The sequence below is a fragment of the Staurois parvus genome, unplaced genomic scaffold (assembly GCF_062004578.1).
Source record: "Staurois parvus isolate SC_StPar_1 unplaced genomic scaffold, SC_StPar_1.0 ptg000285l, whole genome shotgun sequence".
Classification (NCBI taxonomy): Eukaryota; Metazoa; Chordata; class Amphibia; order Anura; family Ranidae; genus Staurois; species Staurois parvus.
Window position 1 is genome coordinate 20860 of NW_028318081.1, and position 22279 is coordinate 43138.

The following is a 22279-nucleotide window of genomic DNA, read 5'->3' on the forward strand; positions in this document are numbered from 1 at the left end:
TATATTATATGTGTGTGTGTGTATATATATATATATATACACACATACACACACACACACATATACATATATATATACACACACACACATATATATATATATATATATATACACATATATATTAATTTTATATATATATATATATATATATATATATGTATATATGCAGTATATGTACAGAATCCTAATGCTTCCCCTTTACTCAGGAACATGTGTCACCTGTTTGACTGTACATTGTGGAAAATGTAAATGTGACTCACAGGATCACAAGATTGTCAGGTAAAATGGTAGTGATGTTCTTCAACTGTGTATTTAGCCTGGAGTTTTACTTCACTTATTCTCCTTGATGTTCTGCTTTTTTTTTTTTTTAATTGTTATCCCTCAAAAGAAAAATGTGACTCTGGTCATAGCCATATGAGCCCAGCTTTAATTTATGAGCCTCTGTAAACTGGAAACATCTTACATTTGAGTGAGGAGGATTTTCTCCTCCGTTTACAAAGTAAGCCATAGCTGAAGTTAATGAGGAAAGTAAGGGCCCCACTCTGCAGAGAGACTACTGCTTCCACACAGAGAGCAAAGCAAGGGCCCCACTCTGCAGAGAGACTACTGCTTCCACACAGAGAGCAAAGCAAGGGCCCCAACCTGCAGAGAGACTACTGCTTCCACACAGAGCAAAGCAAGGGCCCCACTCTGCAGTGAGACTACTGCTTCCACACAGAGAGCAAAGCAAGGGTCCTACTGGGCACCTTCTGGCAAGGGATAGGCTTTTATACTCAGGTTGTGGCTAATTTTTGGTTTGATGTACCTGGAATGTATTTCGCTAATTTAAAGTGGAACTTCACCCAAAAGGGGAAGTTCCGCATTTCCTACTCCTTCACCCCCTTTTTTGGGGGGGTGGGAGCGTGTACCTGACTTTGGTTGGCACCATTGGTTGAGACCATTCCAGGTCCAGCACCTCCAACCTACATTCTTCAAGTTTTATATTTCTGTCTGTGTCCCTACCGGGGAGATTTCGACAGTGGTCTCAGGGACAGAAAATCAGGAAATATCTGCCCAACAGGGTCGCAAACAATAGTAAAATCCTACAAACACAAAGTGAACACCAAGCCTAATGGTAAGAGTCCAAGTTCTTTTAATGATTTGTAATATGATCACATAGAACATTCCAAGAGGTTTTGGGGGTCCGTGAACGAAACCTTCATCCAGGCTTGGATTTTGCCAATAATGCATGACTTACGTTCAATAATACCCCACGAGAAGACAAGCAAGATGTAATACAGATCTTTTTGGTTACTTGTTACATTGGGGTTTATTTACTAAAGCTGGAGAGTCCAAAATCAGACTCCCTTCTGCATAGAAACCAATCAGCTTCTAACCTCAGCTTATTCAATGAAGCTTTGGCAATAAAACCTGGAAGCTGATTGGTTTCTATGCAGAAGGGAGTCTGATTTTGGACTCTCCAGCTTTAATAAATAAATCCCATAGTGTCCAGTTAAGCCCTAATAACAATTCCAAGCCCTGATGAAAGAGAAGTGCGTAGACCCTCGAAACGTGTTGGAAGTTCTATGTGATTGTATTACGATTTGGACTTTTTTTTTTACCATTTGGTTTGGCACTTCTCTTATGTTTGTGTGCTATGAGTCACATTCTGGGTACCCAGAAGGGCGTCCCTGCTGAAAGTGAGGGACCTTCCTAGAGTCGGTCAGCTTGTTGTTTGAATCTAGAAGCTTCCTTTACTGAATCAATATTTTCTGAAATCTCAGATCTTCTTGGATATGTCTATTTAGGCCAGTAAAAACCTGAGAGAAGTTTATATCCTCAATCCATCTGGAACTAAAAATATTTCTTGTTTTTGGCTGGAGTTGAGCTTTAATATGTGTATAAGAAGAGAACGGGTTCAATGGATTATGCTTGAAATATAAGATAGACGTTTTGAAGGAAATGTATTTTTATGCTATATTTATGTTTATTTTTGACTGTATTTAAAACATTTGCCGTCAATGTTATGTTTTCACACTGCTATTTTAATGTTGTATTTTTATAATTTTACTTTAGTTTTTTATGCATTATCTTTATATTACACAAGAACCATGCACAAGGATTAAATAATTAAAATGAATCTGATTGTTGGTGTTCAAAATCTGTGTAACGGTGTATATGTGGTAGTGTTCAGGACCATACACTAAATATCATGGGTCCCGCAAACTTGCCAGTTTACCGTCCTTCAAACTTTAGGAGGGCCAGACTGTGGCCAGCAGAAACAGAAAATGTCTTTGGGTCAGTGGTAGTAAACCATGTCCCATCTTTGGTGTCAGTGGGAGGAATAGTGCCCCATCCTTGGTGACAGTTGGAGGAATAGTACTTCATCCTTGGTGTCAATATGAAGAATAGTGCCCCATCCTTGGTGTCAGAAGGAGGACTAGTACCTCATCCTTGGTGTCAGTAGGAGGAATAGTGCCTCATCTTTGGTTTCAGTGGGGAGAATAGTGCCTCATCTTTGGTTTCAGTGGGGAGAATAGTGCCTCATCATTGGTGTCAGTGGGTAGAATAGTGCCCATTGTTGGTGTCAATGGGAGGAGTAGTGCCCCATCATTGGTGTCAGTGGGATGGTTAGTGCCCTATTGTTGGTGTCAGTGGAAGGATTAGTACCCCATCGTTGGTGTCAGTGGGAGGAATAGTGCCCCATTGTTGGTGTCAATGGGAGGAGTAGTGTCCCATAATTGGTGTCAGTGGGATGGTTAGTGCCCCAATGTTGATGTCAGTGGGAGGATTAGTACCCCATCGTTGGTGTCAGTGGGAGGAATAGTGCCCCATCGTTGGTGTCAGTGGGAGGAATAGTGCCCCATTGGTGGTGTCAGTGGGAGGAATACTTTTTGCTACCAAACAAGGGGCACTGCACCTACTCTGCTTCTGCAATATGTAGAGATTAGTAATACAGTGGGGTTGATTTACTAAAACTGGAGCACTCAGAATCTGGTGCAGCTGTGCCTGGGAGCCAATCAGATTCTAGCTTCAGCTTGTTAAGTTAAGCTTTGACATTAAAACCTGGAAGCTGATTGGTCTCTATGCAGAGCTGCACCAGATTTTGCACCATGCAATTTTAGTAAATAACCCCCAATATGTTTTGAAACTGTACAAATATCCATTTACAGTGCTTTTTTTTTTTTTTTTTTTTATCGGCAGTGTAATAGATCTTTATATGATTTTACTTTGATTGTGATGCCAAAGTAAATTACAGGCTTACATGTAGCTTTCATGCGCACAAACTTACACCACTGCTTTTTTTTTCCTGTTACATGCAATAGATTTAGTAAGCACTAGTGCATCCTTGGGTACAATATAATTGGAACAAAGAAGGGAATTTAAGGATGAAACTGCTATTTGTGCAGCTGCAAAAAGCCCTCTTGGGGCAAATGTATACTAGATGCTGGTTGGGCAGGGAGTGGGTTAGCCCTAGGGTATTGCAAGGCCTACTCTTCATATCTATCTGCGACATGGTATCGAAATGTTTCAAGACTAGTTTTGTAACACGCCAACAGATGGCAGCACAATGCTGCATGCACAGTCACAGAGAGCACTGACCTTCATAAGTCCATGTGCCAAAAGACATCGTCCTGTGTACATCTGGAGCTGTGCAGCTGGTGCTATTCTGACCACATGCGTTACCATGCTTGCTATTTCATCATGGACAGCAAGTTAGAACAAAGAGCAAAAGTGAAATTCTGTGTGAAATCTGCCACAGAGATGTTTGACATGATTCAGTGAGTTTACAGCATCACTGCAATGAGTCGTTCGAGGTGGTTTGAGTGTCACGCACGCTTCAAGAACGGGAGAACATCACAGGAAGAAGATAAGAGATCAGGAAGACCTTCAACTAGCTCAACCCCCGAAGATGAAGATCCAGCTCAAAGGTTGCTGTTCTGACAACATTGTGGAGATCCAGCGATTTTGCCCAGTTTCACACAGAATTTCACATTTGCACATATTTGTTCTCACTTGCTGTCCATGATGAAATAGCTGATGTGGTAAAGCACGTGGTCAGAATAGCACCAGTTGCACAGCTCCCGATGTACACAGGACGATGTCTTTTGACTTATGAAGGTCGGTTCTCCTTGTGACTGTGCACACAGCCTTGTGCTGCCATCTGTTGGCATGTTATAAAACGAGTCTCGAAACCTTTTGATACCACCTTGTATCTATGGTGCATAAGTGTTTGTACTTGGGGATACATGAGGGACCCATAAACTGTTGTCGTGCAGACGCCCTCGAATTATTATGACTGTCACTTGGAGAATTCATGTTAATTTCAAAGAATAAGCAAGAAGACTTGTCCTTGGCTCCCATTTTATAAATCGACTATTTTAAGCATATTGTGCTACAAACTGCTGCCCTCTAATAGTACAGTTCGGTCCATATATATTTGGACACAATTTTAGTTTTTTTCAGGTATTTACCAAAAGCTATAGTTATATAATGGATATGGGCTGGAAGTGCACACTCTCAGGTTTAATTTGAGGGTATGTACATCCAAATTGGAGGAAGGGTTTAGGAATTACAGCTCTTAAGAGTAGCTAATCCCCCCCTTTTTCAAGGGACCAAAATTAATTGGACAATTGAACCAAAAGCTGTTTCAAGGCCAGGTGTGGGCTACTTCTTCGTTATTTCTTCATCAATTAAGCAGGCAAAAGGTCTGGAGTTGATTCTAAGTGTGGGATTTGCATTTGGAATCTATTGCTGTGAACCTACATCATGTGTTCAAAGGAGCTGTCCATGCAGGTGAAACAGGCCATTGTAAGGCTTCAAAAACAAAAATCCATCAGAGAGATAGCAGCAACATTAGGAGTGACCAAATCAACAGTTTGGTACATTCTGAGGAAAGAAGTAGTGAGCTCAGCAACATAAAAAGCCATGGACGTCCATGGAAGACAACAGTGGTGGATGATTGCAGGATCCTCTCTATGGTAAAGGAAAATCCACTCACAACATCCAGACAAGTGAAGGACACTCTCCAGGAGGTGGGTGTATCATTGTCAAAGTCTACAATCAAGAGAAGACTTTACGAGAGCAAATACAGGGAGTTCACCACAAGGTGCAAACCATTCATAAGCCTGAAGAATAGAAACACCAGATTAGACTTTGCCAAAAACACATCTAAAAAAGCCAGACCTTGAAAAGCATTCTTTGGACGGATGAAACTAAGATTAATCTGTACCAGAATGATGGGAAGAAAAAAGTGTGGAGAAGGCTTGGAACAGCTCATGATCCAACATACACAACGTCATCTGTAAAACATGGTGGAGGCAGTGTGATGGCATGGGCATGCATGGCTTCCAGTGGCACTGGGTCATTGGTGTTTATTAATGTTGTGACAGAAGCAGCTGGATGAATTCTGCAGTGTTTACAGATCTACTTTCAGCCCAGATTCAGCCAAATGCAGCAAAGTTGATTGGTCAGCGCTTCACAGTACAGATGGACAATGATCCAAAACACACTGCAAAAGCAACCCAGGAGCTTCTGAAGGAAAATAAGTGGAATATTCTGCAATGGCCGAGTCAGTCACCTGCTCTCAACCCAATTGAGCATGTATTTCACTTGCTGAAGGCAAAACTAAAGGCAGAAAGACCCATGGGTTCCAGACTTCAGACAAAGCATCAGAAAGGAGGAAACCCAGTCTTCGGTCATGTCCATGGGTTCCAGACTTCAGACAAAGCATCAGAAAGGAGGAAACCCAGTCTTTGGTAATGTCCATGGGTTCCAGACTTCAGGCAGTCATTGCCAGTAAAGGATTCTCAACAAAATATCATAAATAATCATTTTATTTATGATTATATTCATTTGTCCAATCACATTTGGTCCTTTGAAAAAGGGGGAAGGCTACTCTTTAAGAGTTGTAATTCCTAAACCCTTCCTCCACTTTGGATGCAAAAACCCTCAAATTAAACCCGAGAATGTGCACTTTCCGCCCATATATATGTTTTGCTAAATACCTGAAAAAAACTAAAATTATGCCTGTGTCCAAATATATATGGACCTAACTGTGCATTTCCTGCCAGCAGATGTCACAGCCAGGCACTGTGATGTATGTCGCAATGATCTTACTGGTTTTCGGGCGTGCATGCGCACACACCCTGCTGGCCTGTGCTGTGATTAGACACAGCACAAGTTTGTCAGCAGGTTGCAGCCAATGATTTTGGCTGTACACCTGCTGATCGGCTGTGGCCAATCACAGCACAGAGCTCTGTGTTTAGAAACACAGAACACCACACAGAAATCCCTGAAATCAGTGATGCATTCCAGTGCATTTTTCCCTTCTTTTTCTTCACCTTAAATAAGGATATGTGCATTCCGGTGTGCTTCAGTGTGTTTTGAATGCGTTTTATTGCGTACCAGTTGTCTTGGAAATTCGCTTTAACGAATTTCTCCTTACCGTGAGTACTCGCAGTTGAATGTGCAGAAATCCCCCATAAAGCTGTGCGAATCTTGCTTACCACGACTGCAGCTAAACTACACGATTCCTGCCCATCCAACTGGGTTAGCTTCTGTTGAAATGTGGGGAATTGGAGCTCCGTTACCCAAGAATGATCAGGCGACACTCTCAGGATGCTGTTGGAATTCACATAGAGCCTGGCTTCAGACTCAGCCCCCCGTTTTATTACAAACACACACACGCCCCCCACATGAATAAGGTCAATCCCCTCCCACAGAACAATGCAATGGGGAGTGCCTATACACAGGATGTACATTCCGATTGGAGCATAGCCTTTCCTATTTTCTATCACTGGTCCTCCCCCATGAGCCCTCTGAGGTCAGCAGACTTCCTCCCCTTCCCCCCCCCCTGAGCCCTCTGTGGAGAGCATACTTCCTGTCCTAGTAGCTCCCATTGGTATGTAAATTCTTTGTACAAGCATTCCCTAGAAACACCAGTCTGTACCTGGATGGGCCCGATACGATCTTTATTAAAACACATCCATCCAGATACAGTTCAGGTCGGTAATGGGTTGTAAGATATACATGAGCCTACACACGGAGTTCACACCGCTTGGCGCCTTGCATTATGAAGTCCATGTGGTACTATGCTGCTGATATGTGGATACAGGTCCGCAGCCCACCGCCGGCGGCATTCGCATCTATAAGCCGCCGGTCTATAAGCGCAGATCTGCCATCTCATCCATTACCGAGCTGAGTACTGTAATACATACATTGTACATGCGCATGGCCCAATTGCAGCCTTCAGAGCTTTAATTAAGCCACACGAGAGACATATGAATAACACTCATATATGACACATTTAAAGTTCAACCAACAATACAAAATTTCCATGACACAGTACAGTTCAGTGTAGAAAAAACGCAGCATGATCTACTTTTTTTTTTTTTTCTGGAACTGACCGCACCGGTGTGAACTATGGCATTGGAAAACCATATAGTCTACTACCAATGTTTTTGTGACTGCATGTGGTGTGAACCGGGCCAGAAAATTAATATAGTATGTAAACTATCACCAATGTGGCACTGTGCCAGTTAATCATGTCATACAAGCAGGAATGCTGTGATTTATGATGAAAAGGTTGCAGAATACTGTCTGCATAAGAACATAACATATGCAATCTACGTCTGCCCACGGCTTAATTCTCGCAGGTGAAGCAGTTTAATCAGTCATAAATGATTCACAATCACATACATTGTAAATAGGTGTTTAATACCCAGCGGCACTGCTTGTTATACATTTTTCATACAGCTATTTTAAAAATAACATATTACCATTTTAAAGCTGAACTCCACGCATATATAAATAAAGCGGTTCCGTATTCAGTAATTCATCAGAAAAATATTATTTTTCAATGCATGTACTTGATTCTGAACCAGTGCTAGTTCATTTCAATCTGAAGTAGGGGCCGGGGCGGACTGACCATTTGGAAACTTGTGCACTGCCCGTGGGCCCGGGGTCAGTAGGGGGCCCCATGAGATGCCCCTGGTACCTTTTTCATAGGCTTTTTTGAGTTTTGGCAAGGACACAGGGGCCCCATGATCCCCTATTGCCCGTGGGCCCCATGAGTTGTCAGTCCGCCCCTGAGTACAGCAGAGCTCAGACTGGACAAGGAAGCAGCAACCCAAGGTTTTTTACCTTCCTCTGGATCAACTGTGGGTATAGGATTTTAACTTTTTTTTTTTTTATGGTTAAACGGGATGGAGTTTTGTCTTTTTTCAGCCAGACTGACTGTAAGGTGTCAATCAGCATTGGTCATGTGCTAACAAGAAACATGCTGGTAGGAGGAGACAGCAGAGTCAAAGTGAGTTGGTGCATCGGTCTGCTGCTTCTCCTTTCACTATTCAATCACAGGCTGGGGAAGGGGACAAGACCTGTACGTGATAACTAATTGTAGCAGAGAAAAATCAATGATCCTGCCCTACCGGACAGGACTATGTATTGTGACAGAGCCGTGCAAATGGCAGGACTGTTTGGACATATTTAGAAAACCTTTGATAAGCAAAAAAAGCTCACAAATAGTTTTTTTTTTCCATTTAACTAGCTCTTTGCCTAGAGTTCCATGAACATAAGATTTAGTCATTGTCATTTCTAGAAGAGCCAGTTAGAAGGTGACTCCTATAACCCTAGGTTCACACTAATGCGGATTTCAGTGTGTTTTCCAGTTGGCAGAAATGCACTACAGTCTATTTAACATGATTTCGTATGGATCTAGTTCACATCTGTGCGATTTGAGCCGGGGGAGTTTTTTTGGAAAGGGTCAGGGACTTTTTTTTACCAGCAACAAATTGCATTTTGTGTGTAATAGACTTTAATGGGGCAGCACAGTGGCTAAATGGTTAGCTCGTCCGCCTGGCAGTACTAGGGTTGTTGGGTCGAATCCCAACCACGGTATCAGCTGCCTGGAGTTTGCATGTTCTCCCTGTGCCTGCGTGGGTTTCCTCCAGGTACTCCGGTTTCCTCCAACACTCCAAAGACATGCTGGTAGGTTAATTGGCTCCTACCTAAATTGTCCCTAGTATGTGTATGTATGAATGTGAGTTAGGGACCTTAGATTTTACGCCCCTTGAGGGTTAGGGACTGATGTGAATGTTCAATATATATATATAGATTACATATATATAGATATATATATGTAAAGCGCTGCATAAATAGACGGTGCTATATAAGTACCTGAAATAAATAAATAATGGACATGCACCGAGAGAAAAAAAAGTGTTGCGGTTTTTATGCATTTTGCAGGTGGGGTTTTTCTGCTAATAGGGAATATGACAGTTCTGTTCATGTAGTGCGACTTTGATGTGACTTTACACTCTCTGGCACTCAAGTAGCATCAAAGTTGCACTACATAAATTGAGCTGTCATAATTTCCTATTAGCCAAAAAAAAGATGCTGCAAAAACGCATGTTCAAAACACAAAATGCATAGAAAAAATGAATCAACCACTACCTGCATCGATGTGAACCTAGCCTTGAGCAGTGTGCACTATGTACACTGATAAGCCATAACTTTATGACCATTGACAGGTTAAGTAAATAACATTGATTATCACGTTTCAATGGCCTCTGAGATTTGGTGGGATAGATTAGGCAGCAAGTAAACATGTTGTCCCTGAAGCTTAGGTGCAGAAAAAATAGTCATCACAGTTTGCTCTGTATGGGGCTATATAGCCGCAGACTGGTCAGGGTGCCCATGCTGACCCATGTCCACAGCCAAAAGTGCCTACAGTGGGTACATGAGCATCAGAAACGGAGCAATGGAAGAGGTGGCCTGGTCTGATGAATCACGTTTTTTTTTTTTTTTATCACGTGGATGGCCAAATGCGTGCTTACTTGGGGAAGAGATGGCACCAGGATGCAATATGGGAAGAAGGCAAGCCAGTTGGGGCAGTGTGATGCTTTGCTGGGAATCCTTGGGTCCCGCCATTCATGTGGATGTTACTTGAGGCGTACCGTCTACCTGAACATTGTTGGTGACCAAGTACACACCTTCGTGGAAGTATTCCATGATGGCAGCGGCCCCTTTCAGCAGCATACTGTTGCAATGCAAAAATGGTTCAAGAATAGTTTGAGGAGCACAATGAGTTTGAGATGTTGACTCGACCTCCAAATTCTCCATATCTCAATCCAATCAAACATATGTGGGAAGTGCTGGAAAAACAAGTCCAATCCATGAAGGCCCCACCTCACAACTTACAGGACCTAAAGGACCTGCTACCGACGGCTTGGTTCCAGATACCACAGCATGCTTTCAGAGGTCTAGTGGAATCCATCGATCGATGGGTCAGGGCTGTTTTAGGTGTAAACAGGGAGACCTACTCAATATTAGGTGAGTGGTCATAAAGTTCTGGTTCATTGATGTATATAAGACAGCCTGTAAGAGGTTTGTTATGATGGAACAGGCTGGAAGGTTGACTGAAGACAAACCAGGTTAGGATTTCTTAGTCCTCATGAACACGGGACGTTTTTACAGCGGCTGTTTTTGGCTTTTGACGTTTTTTTTCTACAGCCAGTAAACCCCCCAGCATGTTATCCTATGTGTCCATGCACACATAGTCTGTAATCAACATTTTTTTGGCAGGGGTGTTTTTTGGCTGGAAAAAAAACTCAGAACTAGTGGGTTTCTAGAGGCATTTTTTTAGCTGGAAAAATGCTCTAATACTGAAAAACGCGTGAAAACGTGGTAAATCGCAGCAAACCACCGTTTATGGACTTTCTTTACCCAAAAAAACATTTTTTTGGTAAAAAAAGCCCCTAAAAACTGCAAGTGCAAAAAAATGCAAAAAAGTGGCAAAATGCCCTTAAACGCTAATACAAAAATGCTGAAAAACTCACATTTTTAATGTGACTTTACACAGCTAACGTCACCAGCGTTATTGAAACGCCCAGTGTACATGGAGCGTAGAAAAAACACTTTTAGTCAGCAAAAATTTAGGAGGCTGGCCTAAATTTTCATGTTGTTTGTAAATGGGATAAATGAAATATTTATAGAATTCTGAAGTAAATATAGTCCCATTCCATGGCTAGTTACTTTGGAGCGACTAACATAATGAACATGTATGTCTGGGCACAATAAAATCAAAACTAGAACTTCTCTGCAATAATACAGATTTCCCCATGCTTCGTCCCTTTTAGTACCCTGCAAGTCCAAAAAATACCCTATACGGTATTAAAAAAAAAATTAGAACTGAGAACTCAACGCAGTTTCCAACATGATACATGTCTTTTAATACATCAGTTTGAAAAATGTCCGAAATTACAAATGATAAAATGTAAATCCTGGGTCCCATTGGTATATTTCTCAATGTAATCAAACATATGTAAAACTTAGTCACCACGCCTCGCTCAGCAGAATGTTAACAGCAGAATATTAATGATCAAAATACATATTCATCAATGTTTCAAAATAATGCCTACATGACATCAAGGCCTAAATATTCCTGCAAGTCCAATTAACTTGTTGATCTACATAGATGAATGATATTCAAAAATGACATTTTGTTAACCTCATAAAAGGTCAAGGTGTTCAAAACAGTACAGGTATCCAGAAATGAATGTTCCTGCTGATACATGTGTGAATATTGATCATTCGTAAATATCCACAGAATGCAGTAGAAGGTTGGCTCCATATCCAGTTCTAATCTCAAGCACACATATGATGTCAGGTCATTGTTCAAACCATAATCCAGGTGAGTGGTGAAGGATATAAGCACCTATTGATAAGGGTGGTCTTAGTAGCCTCATATTAGTAAGTTCTAGGAAGCACCAGATAGAGCTTGCAGATGAGCAGCAACTTTGAAGAATGCACATTTCCTTTGTAGATAGAGCAAGGTTAATAGCAAATGTTCCCACTGTGTAATGGGGTGTTAGGTCCATTTTAGGTTTTCTCCACCCTTCTTCCAGTCAGTCTGGGTTAGCTACACCTGCCCACCCGTTGGGTTGATACTTAAGGGGTTAGCTTGTAGAGTGGTTAGGAGTTGTTTCCAGCAGGACTAAGGCCCCTTTCAGATGGGGCAGACCCATCAGCAGATCTGCTTGCTCAGCGGAGGATCTCTCCGCTGATCCCCACTGAACAAGCAGATGACAAATCTGTATCTGCTCCTCTGCTGCAGAGCAGACACAGCCCACTGTTTCCTATGGGGCGGTTAGATGGAAATTTACCACCTGTCCATTTCCACCCAACTGTCATCCAATCAGATCCACCGGAAGGATGGGGAATAGATCCCCATCCATCTGTTTTTAGCATACAGGATCAGATCTGATGCTGATCCATAGAGGGCTATGGATGGTCCAATCCAGTTTTGTCAGTTGTTCAGGCGGACCCGATCGGACCATCAGTGTGAAAGGGGTCTAAGAATATAAGGAGCAGGGAAGGAACATTTTTCTCCTGGGTGGTTCCCCCCTGGTCACCCCCAGACCTAGTAACTCTTATGACCTCAGGACAGACAAAGAGGGTACTTTTTCAAGGGGTATTGGCGAAGGATTGGCCAGTGGTGAACAGTTTAATTATGACCTGTACGCTGACCATGTCTTTTGATTGGAGCGTTCTTTCTGCAAAAGAATGCCTTAATTAGTTTAAATTATTTGCACTTTGTACATATCCTTTATGAAAGTAAAATAGAAAAGATAATCTGAACCAAGTGGACAATGCATCTCTGTGTGAGGAGCTGGACTGTGAAATGAATGAATGTACTTGTGAGCTACTATGGTGTTTGTCTAAACTATTACCATTAATTAATTTGACAAACAAAACAAAACACAATATATGATACACCTGTGGTTCGCTGGCACTCACACCTACTCATTAGACAGTGTTCTGTGAGAAAATTAAATATATAAATTGTGCCGCGCTCCTGTGTATAAATAATTATAATATTCACTATTTCAAATGACAATCCAAAGTAAAGAATGATATATATACTTATATCTAGTGTATAAAATAAAATAAAATTTAAATAAAATTATCTTCTGCTTATAACATCATAAATAAATACCGCATACTGTGCTGGTGACTATAATAAATAATGATAGTGATAAAAACAATATATATGAAAATTGTGCTCATAGACAGTCCTCTTTCAATTTAAATTGTGATGGTGCAACGCCGCTCCCGTAATCCACGTGCAGTGTGATTTTATCATGCGCTCACCTCAGGTTTTGCCTTATAAAAAGGCAAAACTAGCTTTTTGTCCTTATAGGACTGCTGGGATGATCCTCCTGTTTAGGATATTCCTGATGGCAAATGGGATGATTATGCTCGATCTTAATCCACCTGGGATATCTGGAGTGATTATGCCTGCTGCTGATCAGGATTCAGCCACCAAATCAGGTCAGGCACTGATGTCGGGGGAGGAGGTCTGGCTCGCAGTCTCTGCTCTAATTCATCCCAAAGGTGTTCTATGGGGTTGAGGTCAGGACTCTGTGCAGGCCAGTCAAGTTCCTCCACCCCAAACTGGCTCATCCATGTCTTTATGGACCTTGCTTTGTGCATTGGTGCGCAGTCATGTTGGAACAGGAAGGGGCCTTCCCCAAACTGTTCCCACAAAGTTGGGAGCATGAAATTGTCCAAAATGTCTTGGTATGCTGACACCTTAAGAGTTCCCTTCACTGGAACTAGGGGGCCAAGTCCAACCCCTAAAAAACAACCCCACACCATAATCCCCCTCCACCAAACTTTACACCTGGCACACTGCAGACAGGCAAGTACTGTTCTCCTGGCAACCGCCAAACCCAGACATGTCCATCAGATTGCCAGACAGAGAAGCGTGATTGGTCACTCCAGAGAACATGTCTCCACTGCTCTAGAGTCCAGTGGCGGCCTGCTTTACGCCACTGCATCCGACGCTTTGCATTGCACTTGGTGATGTAAGGTTTGGATGCAGCTGCTCGGCCATGGAAACCCATTCCATGAAGCTCTATACGCACTGTTGTTGTGCTAATCTGAAGGCCACACGATGTTCGGAGGTCTTTAGCTATTGACTCTGCAGACAGTTGCGACTTCTGTGAGCTGCAGAATGCACTAACCCCGCTCTGTCATTTTACGTGGCCTACCACTTGGTAACTGAGTTGCTGTTGTTCCCAGTTGATTCCACTTTGTTATAATCCCACTAACAGTTGAGCGTGGAATATTTAGTAGCCAGGAAATGTCACGGATGGACTTATTGCACAGGAGGCAACCTACCACGGGACCACGCTTGGAGTCACTGAGCTCCTGAGAGCGACCCATTCTTTCACCAATGTTTGTAGAAGCAGTCTGCATGCCTAGGTGCTTGATTGTATACACCTGTGGCCATGGAGGTGTTGGAACACCTGAATCCAGTGATTTGAAGGGCTGGCCTAATACGTTTGGCAATATAGTGTAGCTTCTTGAAAGCATCACAACCCTGATGCAGTAAAGGAGTGGGGGGCATGTACAATTGTGAAAGATTGAAGGTATAGGGTAGTCCAGGGTTTCACAAACAGGATTCAGTAGAACCCTATGGGTTCCTCCAGATGTTCTTAGTGGTTCCTTGAGCAATGAGCAATTTTCTTCTTCTCAGATGAGCAACCACTGACACCATTGATCTTTTTAGCTAAATTTAAGAGGGGATTATTTCCAATGACCAAAAATGTAAGGAACTTTCTTCCCAGTGACTACCACACTAATGTGAGCTGTAAATGTAATAATTATTAGCAGGGGTTTCCTGAAGCCAAAAAAATATTTCAAGGGTTCCTTCATGTTAGAAAGGTTGAGAAAGGCTAGTCCAAAAGTTACACACCTCGTTCAGCCAGGCTTGGTTAATATAAACCATTGCTAAATGGAGCTTGTTGTTCAACAGCATCTGAAAAGCCAACAATTTCCTTCCTAAAGCTGGCCATAGATGGATGGAAGAAACATTTTTTTAGGAAAAGTCTTAAGAAAAATTCTCAGAACATACATTTGTCATTTAAAATATTTTGTTTGCTTTTAACATTTGATTTTGGAATGAATGGACTTTACCAAAGGAAAGCCACATATACTGTTAGAACTCCGTTCCTTGGAGAAAATTTTTACCATCCCGCTCTTTCGAAATTTCTTGTCACTGCAGATGAAAATGAACGTCAATTTGGCCCACTAATGATTAGAAAAATGAACAACCTTCTTAGGTCCTTCTTTTCCTAAGAGTTTTCATTCGAAATTCTACCCATTTTTGGCCAGCTATATACACATCCTGGAACCCTTTCGGCAACAGTTGTTTATTTGTTTTCTCAGTGACACTGTACTTGTTTGAAGACAGGTTGATATTAAAGACATAGAACTAGACATAAAGGTGGCGAAGAGCCAGGTTCTAATAACTTGCACCAAATTAAACGGTGAAGAAATTAATCAAAACTAGATAAACCAGAAATACAAGTACACCCAAACTACTTAGTCAGAATTGAAAGTCAGTATAAAAATATCTAAAGAATACCACACACAGTCTGCCATCCTCCATCCAATAAATGACAGTACTGATGAGCGAACCAAGCAAAGTTGGCCGAACTCATAACATAATGGTGAAACCCATTGAAGGGAGTTGAATTTTATAGTTTATTTTCTGCCCCTTTTCAAGGCCAATTTACATGCTTTTGTTAACCACTTGCCCTCCAGAGGATTTATCCCCCTTCCTGACCAGGCCATTTTTTTCAATATGGCGCTGTGTTATTTTAACTGACAATTGCGCAGTCAATACAGTGCTGCACCCAGATAAATTTATGTCCTTTTTTCCCCACAAATGGAGCTTTCTTTGGGTGGTATTTGATCACCTCTGCGTTTTTAATTTTTTGCGCTATAAACAAAAAAAGACTGATAATTTTGAAAAAAAAAAACAATATTTTTGACTTTTTGCCATAAAACATGTCCAGTAAAAAAATTTTCAAAATCAGATGTCTTCATAAATTTAGGCCAAAATGTATTCTGCTCCATGTCTTTGCTAAAAAAAATCCCAATAGGTGTAAATTAATTGGTTTACGTGAAAGTTATAGCGTCTAAAAATGGCGATAAATATACTGGGATTTTTTTTTCAATACTAACAATGGCGGCGATCAGTGACTTATAGCAGGACTGTGGGACTGTGGCGATCATTCTGGCACTGAGTGGGAACTGACTAACTGCCACTGACATCCCGTTACCATGACATTACGTTAAAGTTATAGCATCTACAAATGGCTGTATATATACTGGGATTTTTTTTTCCTACTAATAATGGCGCCGATCAGCGACTTGTAGCAGGACTGCGGACCTTCGGGATGCATTCTGGGGGGGGGAACTAACTGTCACTGACATCCCCAGTGACACTAATACAGTGATCAGGACTAATAAAAAGTACTGACACTGTACTAATGGCACTGGGCAGGAAAGGGTCAACAGCTGGGTCAATCAAAGGGTTAAATGTGTGCTGTTTTACTAGAGAATCATGCTGTTGTTTATTTCTCTGCTGTGCAGAGAAATACACAGCAGCATGTTTTTGCTGGCAGGAGAGAGACCTGAGTGTCCGGAACCTAGCGATTAACATTCGTAGCTGCCAATGGCAGTGCGGGTAGGGCTGTGTGCACGCCCCCTTCCCGGAAATGCAAAATACGCATATATACATGATTTTGCGCAGCCCTGCCGCCCTGTAGCAGTATTTCTGCTATATGGCGGGGGGCAAGTGGATAAAAAAAGGCCATAGGTTACAAAAAAATGCACAGGGTCCCCTCAAAATTCATACCATACCCTTATCTAGTAAATGAGGGTCTGTATGAATTTTGAGGGAGACCCCAAGTTGCTTTTTTTTTCTTAAAGGGACTATCTAAATTGTGTAAAAAAAAATGTTTTGTTCCTTTACGAAAAAATGGAGCAGAGTTTCCCTTAAATTTTACACCAGACCTCTATTCAGGCATGCGGCCTGGGTGGCCAGATTTCTGCCCCTCTCCCACATAAATAAGTCTGGTGTACATAGTACTACTTGTTACTTTTTTACACAAAAAAAAAAAACAACCAGACCACAGAAAAATTCCTTTATGAACCCCCCAAAATGCGCACCACAATGTAAATTCAATGTCAATCATGTCATCCGGCAATGTAGATCAAGCATCAATCACAATAACCAATGCCCGACCACTCAAATCAACAATGTTTCTGTTTCTATTACAAATGACAGCAGTTAGAGCAGTCTTGAGACTTAAGCAGAGCACTGGTTAAAGCTTGTAGGAGGAGTTTTCTCTCTGCTCCAGGAGGATGTGAAACCCCCAACCCACAGTCTGGACAGTGTTGATTGGCCCTGTGCTGATCATATGCACTCTCACAAGAAAAAAAAAACCTCTCTAGCAATACACACCAAATTGAGCATGTGCATGTGGTTACAGGTTTGGTCTGTCTTATCAGGTGGACATTTCAACAACAGGAGGGGCAGAGAAGACCAGATCACACAGCCTTTTTACACAGTGCAGAAGATTAACCGTTTAGGTTCCACAGTGAATATAACAAGCATGATTTACTGCATATACAGACTGATTTTACTTTTGTGGGTTTAGTAACACTTTAAGTCTCAAGACATCCATGTGTATGTACAATGCCTTGAAAAAGTCTTCATACCCCTTGACATTTTTCACATTTTGTCATGTAACGTAAATGTATTTTATTGGGATTTTATGTGATAGACCAACACAAAGTGGAAAATAATTGTGAATCGGACAGAAAATGACAAATGGTTTTCAACATATTTTACAAATAAATATCTGAAAAGTGTGGCGTGCATTTCTATTCAGCCCCCTTTACTCTGATACCCCTAACTAAAATCTAGTGGAACCAATTGCCTTCAGAAGTCACCTGATTAGTAAAAAGTCCACCTGTAGGTTATTTAATATCAGTATAAATACAGCTGTTCTGTGAAGCCCTCAGAGGTTTGTTAGAGAACATTTGTGAACACACATCATCATGAAGGCCAATGAACACACCAGACAGGTCAGGGATAAAGTTGTGGATAAGTTTAAAGCAGGGTTAGGTTAAAAAAAAAATATCCCAAGCTTTGAACATCTCACGGAGCACTGTGCAATCCATCATCCAAAAATGGAAAGAGTATGGCACAACTGTAAACCTACCAAGACATGGCTGCCCACCTAAACTGACAGGCCGGGCAAGGAGAGCATTCATCAGAGAAGCAGCCAAGAGGCCCATGGTAACTCTGGAGGAGCTGCAGAGATCCACAGCTCAGGTGGGAGAATCTGTCCACAGGACAACTATTAGTTGTGCTCTCCACATATCTGGCCTTTATGGAAGAGTGGCAAGAAGAAAGCCATTGTTGAAAGAAAGCCATAAGAAGTCCCGTTTGCAGTTTGTGAGAAGCCATGTGGGGGACACAGAAAACGTGGAAGAAGGGGCTCTGGTCAGATGAGACCAAAATTGAACTTTTTTGCCTAAAAGCAAAACACTATGTGTGGCGGACAACTAACACTGCACATCACCCTGAACACACCTTCCCCACCGTGTAACATGGTGGTGGCAGCATCATGTTGTGGGAATGCTTTTCTTCAGCAGGGACGGGGAAGCTGGTCAGAGTTGATGGGAAGATGGATGGAGCCAAATACAGGGCAATCTTTGAAGAAAACCTGTTAGAGCCTGTAAAAGACTTGAGACCGGGGCGGAGGTTCACCTTCCAGCAGGACAACGACCCGAAACATCCAGCCAGAGCTACAATGGAATGGTTTAGATCAAAGCATATTCAGGTGTTAGAATGATCCAGTCAAAGTCCAGACCTAAATCCAATTGAGAATCTGTGGCAAGACTTGAAAATTGCTGTTCAAAGAATGTCTCCATCCAATCTGACAGAACTTGAGCTATTTTGCAAAGAAGAATGGGCAGAAATGTCCCTCTCTAGATGTGCAACGTTGGTAGAGACATCCCCAAAAAGACTTGCAGCCGTAATTGCTGCACAAGGTGGTTCTACAAAGTATTGACTGTGTTGGTCTATCACATAAAATTCCAATAAAATACTTCTATGTTTTTGGTTGTAACATGGCAAAATGTGGAAAATTTCAAGGTGTATGAATACTTTTTCAAGGCACTGTAGCTATATGTGCACTTTTAGGCAGGTTGCCTAATTGTTTGATTAGCTAGAATGTTGCCCCAGTCGGGAAGGGATTAATATGTTATGTACCAGTTCCTGGGTTTTCTCTTGCCGGGCTTTATGGGTCTGATCCACTGGCCCTGTAGCCTTATAAAAGTGACATGGGTCCAGATCCGGGGGGATTCCTGCTTCCTTGACAAGCTCCTGCCTAGTTCTCTGCCAGTCTTGCTGTCACTTGGAGCCTTCAACATGTAGGGGGATTGCTGGGACCTGCAGTCCGCTCTGAAGGACACCAGCTGCATGCCAATACGGACTTGCCTTTACATGGATTCACACCTGTGCAGGTATCACAGTTAGGGGTCAGGCTCGGAGACCAGTAGCTATAACTGGGAGGCAAACACCAACCAGCGGGATAGGTATACAAGCAGTTCACCTTGGCAGATGACCCGGGATTGTGTGAGGTGCGGGGTGTAAGTACTAACTGGTATTCACCAGAGCTCCTGATGGTGGAGATGGGCTTTACTGCATATTAGTACCAGGTCGCAGTCCTCAGAAGAACCCCACCAGTGGGTGAGCAAGCCAGGTCCAGTAGCAGATATAGCAGGTAGGGTAGGGATGAAACAAAAGTGTAGTCAGTAAACAAGCCAACGGTCGGATACGAGTGGTTGCTGGTTGAGATCAGGCAGAAACATAATGGAGGAACAAGCCAAAGGACAGTGACGAGTGGTAGCAAATGGCAGCAGGAGAGACAAATGTGAGATATTGGTTGGAGAAGGCACAATAATCTGGCAAATAGGAAGTACAGAAACATAGCTTGAATCAGGCAGTTCATGGGGTTAGCAAGCGTTCAAGGGTCACGAAAAACAAGGTCAAGGCAGGATCACTCAAGAGATTGTCCTGGGAGCTGTCCAACATTCCAAGTGGCACAGCAAGATAGACATTGCCAGCCACAGCGGAGGTCTCATGTTCGGGCACAGGCCCTGACAGCCGATACGAATGGAGGCAGGCAAGCCTGAGTTAGGGACTCGTTTAGGGAAAGACTGTTGCCTTGTTTACTGTAATGCCCAAGTTACTTGAGTAAAGTGTTGGATACTTGCTGTGCCTGATCTGAGGTTTCCAGCCTGGAAGAGGAAGCATTAACCACTTGCCCTCCAGAGGATTTACCCCCCTTTCTGACCAGACCATTTTTTGCGATACGGTGCTGCTTTACTTTATCTGACAATTGCGCGGTCATGCAATGCTGCGCCCAAATGAAATTTATGTCATTTGTTTCCCACAAATAGAGCTTTCTTTTGGTGGTATTTGTCATGCAGTTACTAGGATGAGGCAAACCATTTAAAACTGGCAGGTTGCTTACAATGATCAGCTTTTATGTATTCATGTAAAACCTTTATACCAAAAGGAAAAAATGCATTGCTGTAACTCATTATAAAGTGTGAGCCGGAGTTTGGCTGTATTAGTGTATTTAAATTTGCTAGTACATCCAGCACTTACTGTCAGGGCCTGGACTTGGACCTCTACTATGTCAGGCAGTAACTCTTCTCACTGAGCTACCTAGGATGCTGGACAACATCCTGCCTGATCTATTGGACAATCCTGCCTTGTGCCCACTGGTGTATTTAGATTTTCTGCTGCCCTAGGCAACACATACATTTTGTACCTCCCCCAATGAGAGAACGAGAGAGTCAGTAAGTGTGTGTATGTATATATGATTCTCTTTCTCTCCCTCTCTCTCTCTCTCTTCCTCTTCCCTCTCTCTCTCCCCCCTCTCTCTCTTCCCCCTCTCTCTTTCTTCCCTCTCTCCCTCTCTCTTCTCTCTCTTCCCTCTCCCTCTCTTCCCCTTCTCTCTCCCCTCTCACTTCACCCCCCCTCTCTCTTCCCTCTCTCTCTCTTCCCTCTCTCTCACCCCTCTCTCTCTTCCCTCTCTCTCTCCCCTCACGCCCTTCCCTCTCTCTCTTCCCTCTCTCCCCCTCTCTTTTCCCCCATCCTCTCTTTCCTCTCTTTCCCTCTTCCTCTCTCCCCCCCTCTCTGTATTCCCTCTCTCTTCCCCCTCTCTCTTCCCCCTCTCTTCCCTCTCTCTCTTCCCTCTCTCTCTTCCCTCTTTCTTCCCCCCTCTCTCTTCTCTCTCTCCTCTCTATTCTCTTTCCCCCCTCTCTCTCCCTTCCCCCTCTCCCTTTTACCTCTCTCTCTTCCCTCTCCCCCCTCTCTCTCCCTCTCTCTTCCCCCTCTCCATATTCCCTCTCTCTCTTCCTTCTCCCCCCTCTCTCAGCACGCCAACATTTTCAAGGGCCCCAACGTAGCCGTCAGAAGACTTACTTTAAAGACTGCATCTAAATTTTCTGAAAATGAGCATAATTGATAGCCTATTGGTATTCCTCAATCTTGAAAAAGGCCTAGGCCTAGCTTCCTCATCTCAAGAGACTCTAGGCAACTCACCGTTGCCTTAGGCTGCTTATTTAGTAAGGAAAGCTACATTTTCTGCTGATCCTATCTGAGCTTAAGGTAGCACTCTCACCTTGTCAATTGAAGTTTATAATTGTGTGAGCCACAAGGTGTCATTGCTAAACTCTCTATGAGCATTATTTTTCTCAATATACTTTGTTACCTTACCTCAAGGTCTCAAGTCTCATTTCAGGGTGACCCTAATTATCAATCTCCACCTATTGACGGGCATACCCAAGGTGGCAGTGGTGCTGAAGTCTTTGCTAAGGTTAAGGTAAGAACAACACAGCTCCTGTGGAGGTAGTGCTACAACTGCAACGTGTGTTAAACTGAAATGGGACACATCCAAAAGAGAAGTTTGTGTGAACTACTATCTTAATTTAGAGGCCACATTGTTGGAACGCTTGCGGCCAAAATATGCACTGGAAAATTGTCATGAATAAATAGGGATTAATGTATTCACTGTTTCTGAGAAAGTTGAGCAAGCCAAGAATGTGATAGAACATGAAGATCAAAAGTTGCAATACTGTGATTAACAGGGAGACCGACTACCTTTCCACAAGGATGGCCTTATTGAGCATGTCCAGATGCTCAATTTACAGGAAAAATGTCCAATGTTTTTGGTTTTGGTTCCCAATGTATAATTATGTCCTGCAACTGCAGAGGCCATATACAAGATACCTTTCAAAGTCTTCAAGGAAGGTTTAACAGTGAACTCCTATCATCTGTATTCACATCCGCGCCTTACATGAATGAGTGCAAAAGCACATGTTTTTGTGCGCATTTACAGAATGCATGGAAAACGCT